This window comes from Cajanus cajan, chromosome 6 (genome assembly GCF_000230855.2).
Source record: "Cajanus cajan strain Asha chromosome 6, NIPB_CcT2T_4, whole genome shotgun sequence".
In the NCBI taxonomy this organism is placed as follows: Eukaryota; Viridiplantae; Streptophyta; class Magnoliopsida; order Fabales; family Fabaceae; genus Cajanus; species Cajanus cajan.
The window spans coordinates 14,902,622-14,916,184 of NC_138522.1; positions in this window are offsets into that span (position 1 = coordinate 14,902,622).

The following is a 13,563-nucleotide window of genomic DNA, read 5'->3' on the forward strand; positions in this document are numbered from 1 at the left end:
TTTCCTAAAGTACCCTATGTAGTAACCTAGGCTTCTACAAGAAAACAAAGTGAATGTAATAAGGAAACTACCTAGACAACCCTTGATCATATTATATGTTAGATACATCATGGAAGAGGGTGTAAAGAGTTTAGAAAAGTCATAGAATCTAATTTGGTCTTGAAGGGAAGTAGTAAAATTAAGTTCAAAGAAGTTTGAACTTCCCTTAAGATCAAAAATAGAAAATAAGACACCATAAGATGTATCTAATAAACAATATAAATCAAAGGTTGGGTGCTTTATTAGAATAACTAAAGAAAGAGAAGTCCTAAATAGACAATGGCTGTCTACTTTGGGCACCACCAAAGTAGTAGCATAAGAAGTAGAACTAGGTGAAGTCCACTCCTTCTTCACAAGACTAAGAACTTGAGATCCTTTATTTTCAAAAATGTTTAGGTTGTGGATCTTAAGCTCTAAGGTTGTGGCAGCAGTAGAAAAAGAGTTAAAATCTTTGTGAAGAAGAAAAGTCTTTTTGCAATCATTTTGAATTAAAAAGTGACTTTCCTTTTGCACAAGATTTTTGGAGGAGACACTATCCTCCTTACTCTTTTCTAAGAGTAGTGTCTTTTTAGTATTAAGAAGGTGAAGAGGTTGTTCAACTAGAAGACATTTCTTGATAGAATGTTTTATTAAAAATTGACTTCTAGGAACAACTTCCTTGGAGGAGATACTACCCTCCAACTCTAGAACCTTCTTTTTCTCCTCTTTTCTTTTTTTCGATTTCATAAATACTTGATCCTCCAACACTTGTGAAGGTGAAATAAGAGTCTAGGTGTGTTTCTTGCCTAGGTGGACTAGGCAAATTTTGTTTGTAACACCATCATGAATGGCCTTCCTATCATGTTGCCAAGGCCTTCCAAGTAAAATGTGGCTTGCATCCATTGGAATTATATCACATAAAATTTCATCTTTATATTTTCCAATGGAGAAAGGAACATTTACTTGGTCCTTAACTTCTATAGGTCCATCCTCATTAAGCCATTGAAGTTTATAATATTTAGGATGGGCTATAGTAGTTAGGTTAAGCTTATCAACCAATCTTTGGCTTACAAAGTTATTACAAGATCCACTATCAACAATGAGAGAACAAGATTTCTTAAAAATTTTGCATCTAGAATGGAAAAGGTTCTCTCTTTGTGATTGGTCTTGATCATTGGGTTGGTTGGTAAGTAACCTTTGAGCAATGAATAGGTCACCTTCACATGGTGCTTCCTCACTAGAACTAAGACTAGCATCTTCTTCACTTGAGGATGATGAAGAAGATGAAGTGCTTTCCTCATTTAGGATCTCATTGCCCTTAATGATCATGGTCTTTTTTGTGGGGCATTGGGAAGCTATGTGTCCCCTCCCTAAGCATTTAAAGCACTTTATAGAACTAGTCCTAGTTTCATTGGAAGGTTTTTCTTTTTCTTTTTCTTTTAGTGGTCTTTCTTTTGAATAAGAGGAGTAACCCTCCTTCTTGAAGTCCTTTTTAGGGTAGGGGGTAGTTTCTTTCCTAAAGCTAGGCTTTCTTCTAAGTTGTTGCTCTACCCTCACACAAAGTTGAACTAGTTCATTAAGGTCTCTATAGGGTAATAGTTCAACCTTGTCCCTAATTTCTAGGTTAAGACCACTTTGGAACCTAGCAATGGTGGTTCTCTCTTCTTCCCTAATTCCAGCCCTTAGCATAAGCAACTCCATTTGTTGCCTATATTCCTCCACTCTAAGGTTCCTTTGTTGGAGTCTTTGGAGCTTGTCCATTAACTCCCTCTCAAAATAAGGAGGAATGTGCCTTCTGCTTAAGGAACTTCTAAGTTCATTCCAATATTTAATGGAGGGCTCTCTCATAATTTGTTTTTCTCTCATTAGGGAGGTCCACCAATGCATGGCACTCCCTTGAAAACTAAGGGTGGCCATAGGAACTCTTTTATCTTCACTCACATTGTGGCAAGTGAAGAGTTGTTCAACCTTCATCTCCCAATCTAAATAATCATCAACATTATCCTTTCCATGGAAGGGAGGAAGGTCAAACTTAGGTTCTCTAAGAGTAGTTGTTTCATGCCTAAAAGTCTTTTTCCAACCACTGGACAGCAAGCAAACCTCAAGAAAAATCACACAAAATTTCAAGGCCAAGTGCTACTAATGATGTTTTGTTTTCACTTTGCTTTTTCTAGGTTGTTCTCTTTTGTTTTCTTTTCTTTTTCTTATATTTTTGTCTCTCTTCTTTCTTTATTTTCTTTGAATACAGAGAGTAAGCACTTAAAACAGAGGCCACACAATTAATAAAGAGGTTTCCAAGTGGTGGAGAAAAGAGAAGTAAGAAGAGTAGAAGTGTAAGTGTACTAGTCAAAAATTTCAACCACAAAATATTACTAGTTTTGATACTAGTTTGTTCTTAACTTTTGTACACTTTGATTTTCATTTTCAATACACTTCTAACTCTGTTTTCTTTTTTCAAAACAAGCACAAGACACACAAGGAATTTCTGGTCACAAATTGCTAAGAAACAAATAGCAATTGAAGTTCACAAAAAATTGACTCTAGAACATGTTAGGTCTAACAACATGCATTGGAATCATTTTATGAGCACTCTAAGAATTATTAATGTTCAACCAGCAATGACACCATATATGAACAGAGGTTAACACATTTAGATTCAAAAATAAAAAAGGCACAACAAGGATTTAATGACAAGAAAAACAACTACACATGACTCTAAGACAAAACTAGTAGATTAAGAAATGAAAAATGCTTGTATTCTTGTTTCTTTTTAGGAGTTTCTTTTTTTAGTCCGAATTTATAGGAGTCCAATGGAAGATAAAAGAAATCCTAAAACATTTAAAAAGACATACAAAGAATACCTAAGGCACACACAAAGATTGATTCACAAGAATTTAGAAGATGAACCAAAAACAAGCAAGACAAAGTGAGTGTGTTCTATAGATTTATAGATGTGACACAAGAACCACTCAAGGCATACAAACACAAGAAAATAAAAGGAAATACATGTAGGAACAGTTTAGACACATTTTAACGTCATTTGAACCAACAAAACAAGACAAGAAAGCTTAAGAACGAATTTACCAAGGAGACCTAGCTCTTGATACCAAATGATGGAAACTTGTTTGGAGAATCCGGATTGGTGTGAATCCTCTTCAAGTTCCTCCCTAGATCTTCGGTTCCTTGATTCTTCTTAAGCTTTTCTAAGGTCTCCAATGGAGGAGGAGACCTTAGAACCACCACGGTTTGTTGGAGAACTCTCCCAAGAGGCGTCACTCCTTGATGAAGAGATAAGCCTCTTCAATTCTCCCCACACTCTTCTAGTGAAGGGATAAGAGAATTGGATGAATATCAAAGAGGTTTAGGGACTTTTAGAAGAGAGAAATCTGAACAATATTTCATAAATGAAATCTCAATACATCCAAAAGTTTCTTACAATGAAAGGAATACAAGTATATAGGAGTAGGTAGCTTAGAGAGCAAGCTAGCCTTAACCATGGTTCACTAGGAACCATGGTAAGGTCTAGCTAATCCGTCTAAGGTCAAGAGGCTTGGAGAGCAAGCTTCTCACTTAGCTTGCTTGGTAAGCTAGCTAAGGAGAAGCTTATGCTCTAAGCTTCCAAGCTTGAGAAGAACCAAGCAATTCGGCCAAGTGTGAACACATCTAAGGTGGGCGGCTCTTTGGACTTAATTTACTCCAACCGGTTTTGAAATTGTTAATTTGGTTTAGTTAGGTTCATCCAATGTGAATGGAACCTAGCTAAATCAAATTTATGAAAAATTAGGAGTAAAATGAGTCCAATATGTAAATTTTAGCCTAGGACCACCTCTTGGCTAAATTGCTAGTAACACTCTCTAGCTTGCTAATGCCACTCCCAATCCTACTAGTAGAAAACTAAGAAAAGAGTGTATTTCTAGGTTAGGTTAAATGGAGTCAAAGTGCCCAAGTAACCTACCCTAGAAACAATATACAGTAGCTACTAAAAGGAAATAAAGTGCCTCTCAAATACAAAGGCAAAAAATACACCTATACAAGTATCTACTATATACAAGGTACAAGAAATCAAACTATACAATGTATGTACAATAGAGAATATGAGACTAAAAAGCGGAATCATACTCAATACTCATATTGAGCATAGGTCTAAGAAGCATCTCCTCTCTAGAAGCCTCCTCTAGCCTCCTAACCATGGACCTAGTTAAAGGCCCAATGGTCTTCAAGTGTGAGCCTCCTTGGATCAACCTTCACCGTTCTTGGTCTTATCTCTTCCAAAGGGATCCTTGGGGATTAGATTTCCATCATGCTGGGTATTGCTTTTGTCTTCGTCTAATTTAACAATCTCCCCCTTTTTGATGATGACAAATATAATTGATCAAATGGGTTTCAGATATACTAAATCATAAGTATTTGCAAGTTCATCTGATTTCTCCCCCTTAGTTTATGCACTCCCCCTTACTAGGTTGTCTCTTAGCCGAGTTTGATAAACTGATCAATTCTTTTCTATTTCTCCCCATTTGTAATCATCAAAAAAGAATTATATGCCATGGTAGTTATCAAGACTAATTACTATAATCGTACAATGGTATTTTTGGTCGGGTCATAAAAGTAAAAGCTTTTTAACATTCAGTCTATCAAGATCAGTATGCATGAAATTTGTGCACTTAGTTACACTGGATTAAGATTTAATTATCAAACGTACATGATAGGAAGGATATTTGTATAATAAAACTTATTATCCTAATTTTTATTTGTAGTCATCAAGGTAGATGAGTTTCTATAAGTATTCAAGTATCAGAAAGATTTCTTCCATAAGCAAGATGATTAGGGAGTAAGAGAACCAGTAGTCATGATCAGGAAAAAAAATGCGCTAATCTAGATCAGAAATATGTTTCACATAAAGAGTCTGCACAATAAGACAGGAGCTATTTTTCTATTATGATTATTTAGATGGAGTGAATAAGTTTTATGAAGTAGTTTAATGCTAGAAGAGTTATTATATTCAGCAAGAGGGAAAAAAAACATTGAGCAGATTATTTCACATATCAGTCAATAATTCAAGATAAGAAGAAGTAAATGTATTATTAACTAGTCTTAGATTTACATCATGAGGAATCTGCACATAGAGGTTTTAGCTTGATTATCCCTATTTTCTTATTTCTCCTACGGTGATCCTAAGGCTCCACTTCCTTGTGAGGTTTTATTGGAGCATGGAAGCCTTTTTAGGACGAGAATGAGGGAACTTCTACTTGATTTCTAGCAGAAGGTCATTTTTATGGAAGTAGCATCTTTAGCAAGTTTTTCCTGTAGATGAACTTGCCTCTCCATTCTTCTGCCAAAGCCCACTCCTCATTCTTCTTGTGCTTCTCCAGCACAGACTCTGGAAGAATTATTTTCACTTATTTGCCTGTTCTAGGTTGCATCTTCCTCTACCTATTTGACGTAGAACTCTTGCTCTAAGAAGGTTGGTGTGTGTCGAACATCATTCCTTCCATGAATCTTTGAGGAGCATTCGAGAGAACATAGTGCATCAGCACCAAGTCAGTGTAGATGACACTTCAAGTGTGGATACACCAGAGTATCCCACTTTCCTTCATCTGGTTTATGTTGGAGTGATGCTCCAGATATTTTTCTGACTTTACCCTCGAGGTGAAGGTATAAGCGCATGTTATTGCTTTGTGTGCTTTAGCAAGGTTGCTATGTCCATCTATCGTAATGGATGATGATCATTTGGGAGAGAGTGGAGTATAGGAATTTAGGAGAGCTTTTGAAGTTCAAGGGTGTGAGTTGTGTTGTGATTCCTAAAAGCTCTATGGGTTTTTATAGCTGGAGAAAGCCTCAAAATTCTTAATTATCTTTAAATACATGCATTACATGGCGCCTATTTATCTTCCTCATGCAGAGTAACGTGCGGCTGCATTTAATTGGGATAAGGGAGTCATCTTTTCCTACAGATGCAAGAGTGACGGTCATACTGCCTAATGATTGACAAGCATATCTATTAATAATGGGTAACGTTTGATTAAGCATGACAGACACGCCTTCCAATGATGATTATTATCAGTTTGGGGTATAGTCGATAAAGTTTTTCAATCCAAAACTCAGATGATCAAACAAAATAGAGTGGCATTGAGTGGTGATTTTCAGACCTAGTGGTTTCTTACTCATTTAGAGTGATGATTGACGTAGTGTCTTGCTATAGTTGTTGTGTTGTACCAGTTGTTTGTCTTCCTATCTTTTCTGCACTCCTTCATCCTTTGTGTATCATCATATTCACCTGCATTGTTAGATGCTCAACCCAAGGGGTCAAGCTTTGATACCAATTGAGGTTAGCGGAAATACACACAGAAGGAGGGGTTGAATATGTGTTTGTGTGCTCAAAGGTATTCTATAAACGTTTTCGCAATGGTAGTGCTCTTCGTCCACTGCACTTTTGAATATCAGACGATTAACCAGAGTTTTCTTAACTTACTATCAATGCGTCTGAAGGATTTATCGTCCACTAGGGAAAATGTTCTGTAAAGGTATTAATTGAAGTTCTTACATTTCCTTTTCAAAATGGTTTCGTTCAAGGATAAGTGGCAGATGAAATTTTCAGTGTAATAAGTCTTTTAAGAAAGGTTGGCGTCTTTGTCTAAAATTTGTTTGAGATAAGGAAAATTTGCGTCTAAGTAAGTAAGTAAGGAAAATTTGCAAAGTCTTTCACAAAGGTTTCATCAATAAGGAAAATTTGTGTCTAAGTAAGTAAGGAATGCAATTATTTTATACTGGTTCACTCAACTGAGCTACATCCAGTCTCCTTCAACTTGAAGGGTTCCACTAGATATGAAATAAAGTACACAAGTATTGTTGACCACTTTTGGCCTGTTGACTTCACTCATCAATGCTAGTATATTCTTCTCTGTCTCTTCAGGCTAGCAGTGAGTATTATGAACCACCAGGTTAGAACCACTCCTGGTCCAAGTATTCTCGACCACTCCTAGCCCGACAGCTTCACTCACCAACGCTAGTCTTCTTAAACCACTTCTGGTTCAAGTAATCTTGACCACTTCTGGCCTGCCAGCTTCACTTACCAGTGCTAGTATTCTTAAACCACTTCTGGTTCTCCAAGTATTCTCGACCACTCCTAGCCCGTCGGCTTCACTCACCAACGCTAGTATTCTTAAACCACTTCTGGTTCTCCAAATATTCTCGACCACTCTTGGCCTGTCGGCTTCACTCACCAACGATAGTATTTTCTTATCAGCCACTTCTTTCCAGTAGTGAGTATTCTTTGGCAAGCCCCTCCAGACTTTACAAGTATTCTTTCCCTAGCCTCTTCAGGCTTTACAACTGATAAATGTATAGTCGGGTTCGAGTGTATTGGGTTACTCTCATAGAGAGGATACATATATGATCTACATTCACTAAGGTTTGCTACCTTAGTTTTATAGAGATTTTGAGTGTGTGGCTTACTCTCATCGAGAGGATACATAAGTTTACAACACTCTCTAAGGTTTAGTCCATCACTTTCATTTTTGAACACCTTAGTCTACAGAGATAAAAGTACAACATTACATTGTACATATGACTATGTAAGCTCATCTCTGGCCTCTGTCTTGTGGGCTTGATATCACCCTTTTTCTGTTTATCAAAAAGCCAAACTCTTAAGGTTTGAGATAGTGATATATATATATATATATATGGTCTAGTGGAGATCTGCCCGTTACAATTGTCCGTTGAAGAAAATATAGCTGTTTACAACCAGTTTGATCTTCTAATTTATTGCTCAGATTCGTGCATTAAATGTTGCTTCCCGTTTATAGATAATGCGTGAAGTTTTCTTGCTCAGTTAATAGCTATATCTGAATGTAGTAGAGTCCTAGGAAATTTCTGTCCTTTTTCTGATGCTTTAGCTGTGGAGCTTTTATCCTTGGCTGAAAAGGTTATGTACTTTTTCTCACATATGCATGATTTAGCATTTGAGTATGGTCTTCTCCTTTCTTCTTTTTATCTAATAATTCGAATGACTTCGTGTGTTCTTCTGTGAGTGTAGACGATATTCAAGGCTTGATTTCTCAGGTGATTGCATGTCATTCTTCATCTGCGTCTAATAGTTGACATTTAGTTCAATACTTCGACCTTCGTCTAATGCATGGTTGACTTTCTTTTGATCTTAGACATATGTCTCATATGATTTTCGTTTTATGATAGTTGTACTAGACACATCTCTGTTTGAGTATTTTATGATCATCTGGCGCATATTCGTATTCCAACTATTCTTCTCTTGACACTTGATTTCCTATGTCATTTGCTTCATCTATATCGACTTCTCTGGTTCGTGTCTCGCCTTGACTATTCCTTATAGGCTTCATTTGATACTTTAGTGTCTCATTTTGGTAGTAGTCCTCTTTCATCCATGAGCAAACTTCGTTCTTACGCTTGATTTCCTATCATTTGATTCTTTCATCTGGTTTGTACAATCTTCATGGGTTATGACATTTAATGCTTCTGACTTATCATTTAATGTTTTCTTGCTGAATTTGCACTTCTCAAATCTTTTGTACTTTCTTGCTATTGTTGCTGTAGAGGTGTTGTCGTTTGCTGACTAATAGGTGTACTTGTTCTAATACACGCTGTTTTGATTTGTGGATAAGTGCTCGTCCATTTGTCTTATCTTCCTTCTTATACTTTAATGACTCCATATCTTCTTGTGGGAGTATGGATGTAAGGTAGTTTGCCTTGTTATGTCTTCAAACGTAATCTAGCTTCTGTGATCTTCGTCTGTGTATTCGAGTTTCCGTCTGATTGGTTGTTGTAGATACTTGACTCTGTCTATGGCGGTTTAACTTAGTTTATACCATCGTCCATGATCTTGTATCATCTAAGGCTTCATTATTTTACTTCTTTTGCTGGGCTTGATTCTGTTTGATCGTTTGATCTCTTCATCTGTCGTCTTGTTAGCTTTTTCCCTTCATCTTGGTTGTTCGTGCTCTGGTCCTTTATTTCATTTATGTCTGGGTTTGTGGGTGTCTTCGTCTGATGTAGTTCCTTCTTTTGTTCATCCTTTATCCAAATGCTTGCTTCACATCTCCTTAATTCTGGTATGGATGTATATTCTTTATCCAGCAGTTTACCTGTACTTATATCTAAAACACTAACATAGTTGTTAGTAATAAAAATATGTATTATATTTGTCTCATTCAAAACCTTGCTGAGTGTTACTTTCGTCTTCATCTGACTTAACATAGTAGAGTCCATTCAGATTAATGAACTTATCTAAACCTTGAGTAGACAACAAACTATGAAAATTAAAGCCTTCCTTTGTCAGCTAGGAGGGATAGAGTACCTGAGGAGGAATGATATCTTTGCAAGTAAAAGATTCGTTGAAAATTTCCTCTTGAGCCTTTGTTGTGAACCAATGGTGAGAAGGTTCTTCCATGACTTCCTCTTGAGGAGAAGGTTCCCTTTTCTTCTTCCTTGTAGAAGATTCACCTTGAGTGGGTTTAGAAGTTTTTGGGTACTCATGGTTTTCCCTATGCTTCACCATTTTTCCTCTTCCAAGATTGTCCATTTTTTTTTATTTTGAAGAGTACACAAGAGAGGGGTTTAGGTTTTGAGAGAGTGTGTCTAGGTTTTGAGAGAGAAAATGCAAGAGAGAAGGTTTGAATGTGAAAGGTTTCAACTTGGGAGGGTTTTTGAAGTTTAAACAATTCAGAAAGGAGCAGTTTTTAAGCAGTTACGACGCAGGTAATCGATTACCTCCTTTGGTAATTGATTATCTTGACTAAATGAGAAGGATTTTGTTCTCTGGGTTCAGCGTAATCAATTACTAAATGTGGTAATCGATTATCACAATGAATGTGTAACGAAGAATGTGAATTTGCACCAGGGTAATCGATTATCTTGAGCAGTAATTGATTAACACGATGGTTTTTGACCTTTCTAACCTATTTTATTAATGGTAATTGGTTAACACGAGTGGTAATCGATTATCATAGAGACTATGATGTTTTCTAGTGTAATTTGTGATCCTAAGTATGAACAATTTAATACTCATGCATATTTCACTCATACAACTATGGTTTCCATACACAGTTCATTTATTAACAGATACACAAGTATATATTGATATTTAAGCAAGGTTATACTCACTAATGATAACGAGATTGGTTCTAAGCTTGTAATACATTTCCTTTGGTAGTGGCTTTGTGAATATATCAGCCAATTAATTTTTTGAATCAATAAACTCAATATCACAGTCACCTTTTTCCACATGATCTCTTATGAAATGATGTCGGACCTCAATATGCTTTGTTCTTGAGTGCATAATTGGGTTCTTTGAGATGTTGATAGCACTTGTGTTGTCACATTTTAGTGGAATGTGGTCTAGCTTCAATCCATAGTCTTGAAGTTGATGCTGAGGCTAGCGAAAATACACACAGAAAGGGGGGTTGAATGTGTGTGTTCGGATTCGAAGGAATACTTTAGAGTTTTTTTGAAAGAATACTCTTGGTTTGAAAACTTAAGCAGACTTTTCTGTCTAATGATTTTTTTCAACAAAATTGATTTTCAACGTAAGAGATTAAGTAAACTAGTTTTCCATCTGGAAAACGTTATCGTCTAGTAAAGTAGTTTTAAAAAGGTCAAGTATGTTTTCGTCCAAAGCTTTGTTGAAAAACGAAATATAACAAGAGCAAAGTAAGTAATACTGAAAAGTGAGGAGAACGCATAGAAGGTTAATACTAGTTCACTCAATCTGAGCTACATCCAGTTTCTTTTCGCAAAAGGGTTCCACTAATCACAAAGGATTACAAGTATTCTCAGCCACTTCTGGCTCGTAAACTAGACACTAGTATTCTTAACCACTTCTGGTTCTCCAAGTACTCTTGACCACTCCCTATGACACCCTTCTACCCCATAATAAATAAGTAACAACAATAAGAATAATTCAATAAATATAACATCAAGAAGGGTCCACATATTTTAATAAAAACTCATAGGTTCACAAGTCTTGAAATAAATAGAAATAATAATAATAATAATAATAAAGTTTTACTCTTAAAAGAAAATTATCAAGGTCTCTAAAGAAAATGAAAGGAATCCAGAATTTACAAATATAAGGTGAATATAAAACTCTTAAAAATAAGTCTCCTCAAACGACAAATAACAATTCATAACTAAAGCATCCTAAATTCATGCCCCAATGTCACATCCTATCAGAGCAGAACCCTTTCCCTTTAGAATTCAACACTATGAGTGCCTTCATCTTCACCTAAACGAAAACCACATAAAAATAGGACGGTGAGAGATAGATAACATCATATATGAACATAGAGCTACCCAATTCCCACCCCACACCGTGCACCAAAATATCATCATTAAATATAAACAACAAATACATCTCATATAATTACCAAACATCATTTTTTTTTTCAATCATACAAGCTTTCATACACATGCTCACTATATGCTCATACACATCTCCTCTCCTAAGAGTCTCAACTTGGCACTCTGCACAATGGGCGTACCTCGTCAATTCCCTTAGTTGTTGCCAATGCGGGCATACCGTTCTCACACCCTCCCAGGGCCGGTATGTTGCACGGTTAAACACCCAGCGGCCCGTGCAAAGGCAATCCACCCACCGTTAAACCCTCTATGGCCAGTGAGCTGCGCAGTTAAACACCCAACGGCCCACGCATGGAATGCCTCCCGTCATGGTCCCCCCTGTCTCAACCCCTCTCTGGGCCCAGGGTCCAATGCAATATAGCCACGTCTGGCTTCTCAAGCACCACACGCAACTCATAAGTCTCATGCAACTCATGCATCCCACGTAACTCATAATTAATGCATCTCCATTATATAACATCATCACATGTCAATAACAATCCATGCAATATCATCCTCACATGCTAGGTACCTATCATTAAGTTATCAACATCATAGATCACAAATTTCACATAATTCTTCACACACATCACAATATCTATGACATTCAGTTAATAATTTAACCATAACTCGAGATATACATATCCTTTCTAAGTGATCCCAACTCCATTAGAATCCTAACATCAATATCTACAACTTTCATGAAGAACACAAATCCTAATAAAGTCGTTTAGGTTACCATTCAGGGCTCACAAAAATTGATGTTGTGGTTCGCACACAGATTGGAAGGCTCAAATTGCAACTCACATAACTTGATCAAATATTAATATTTTTACACGATTCTTGTGTCTAAATGGTAGCCCCAGATGTCTAGTTTCTAAAAAAACAAACGGCACTCGATTTGGATAACTACACAGAAAGATATCGCAAAATTACAAACGTATGTCGGGGTCCCGACGCCCGACGCCCAAAACTAGCGCTGAGCGCCCAAATCTCTGCCCAGACTCCCCTCTGTGCAATTAAACCTGCGTTTTACGAGTTCCAACAAGGTTTTTACCAATTTTCACTACTTCTACACCCCATTGGTTCAGTTTAACTCCATTTATATTCTTCATACATTCCAAATCAATCCATACACATCTCAAGCCTCAAAAATTGGTTTCCATTGGTTTTACAAAAAAAAATCTAAACTCTTCTTAACACATAAAATTCAAGTCATCAAATTTAAGGATAAAGAATTAACAAGAAAGCCCCAATGGAATTCAAAGACAATTCAAGAAATAAGTTCTTCCAAATGAATTAAGAATTTAGAACACCGATTGCACAGATAATCGTTCAGAATTTTAAATAGAGTTCCTAGAGGGACTTAGGGATTGCCCTCACTACCCGAACACCCCTATATTCACATATGAAGAAACCCATCCCCCCCGTACCTTAAGGATGATGAACGAAGGCCAACAGAAGAACGACGGAGCAATCTGAACACTTTACGCCTTCCTTCAAGAATTTTCTCCTCTCCCCTCTTCCTTCAAGCGTCTGACGTTAAAATGAATATTAGGTAACTGACTACCCCCAAAACCCCTCTAATAATTCCGACTGGGCCAGGCCCATACTCACCCGCCCATCCCCCTCTATTTAATTAAAATGGTAAATAAATAATTAAAAAAAAATAAAACAGTTTCAACTTCTATAATTATTTAAAATACTAATTTATTTTCTGCTCTCTAGAATATAAATATAAATAACTACTAGACTCAAGTTTCTCTCGTAAATATAATTATTATTATTTAGAATCTACTGCAATTTTATAAAATTACTAAATAAAATGATATAAATTATTTTCATAAAAATAGTAATTAATTAAAATTTAATTAATTAAAATTTAATTAATTAAAAATTTAGGATGTTACACTCCCCGGCCCGTTGGCTTCACTTACCAACGCTAGTATTCTTAACCACTTCTGGTTCACAAGTATTCTTTCTACCAGCCTCTTCAGGCTTTACAGTAGTTGTAGGTTTTGAGTGTGTGTATAACTCTCACAGAGAGGATAGGGTAATTTCTATACTCACTAAGGTGCGTAACCTTAGTTTTTCAGAGATAAATGTCTGAGTGTTTGGTTACTCTCGTAGAGAGGATGAACTATTGGCAACACTCACTAAGATAAGTTATCTTAGTTTTTA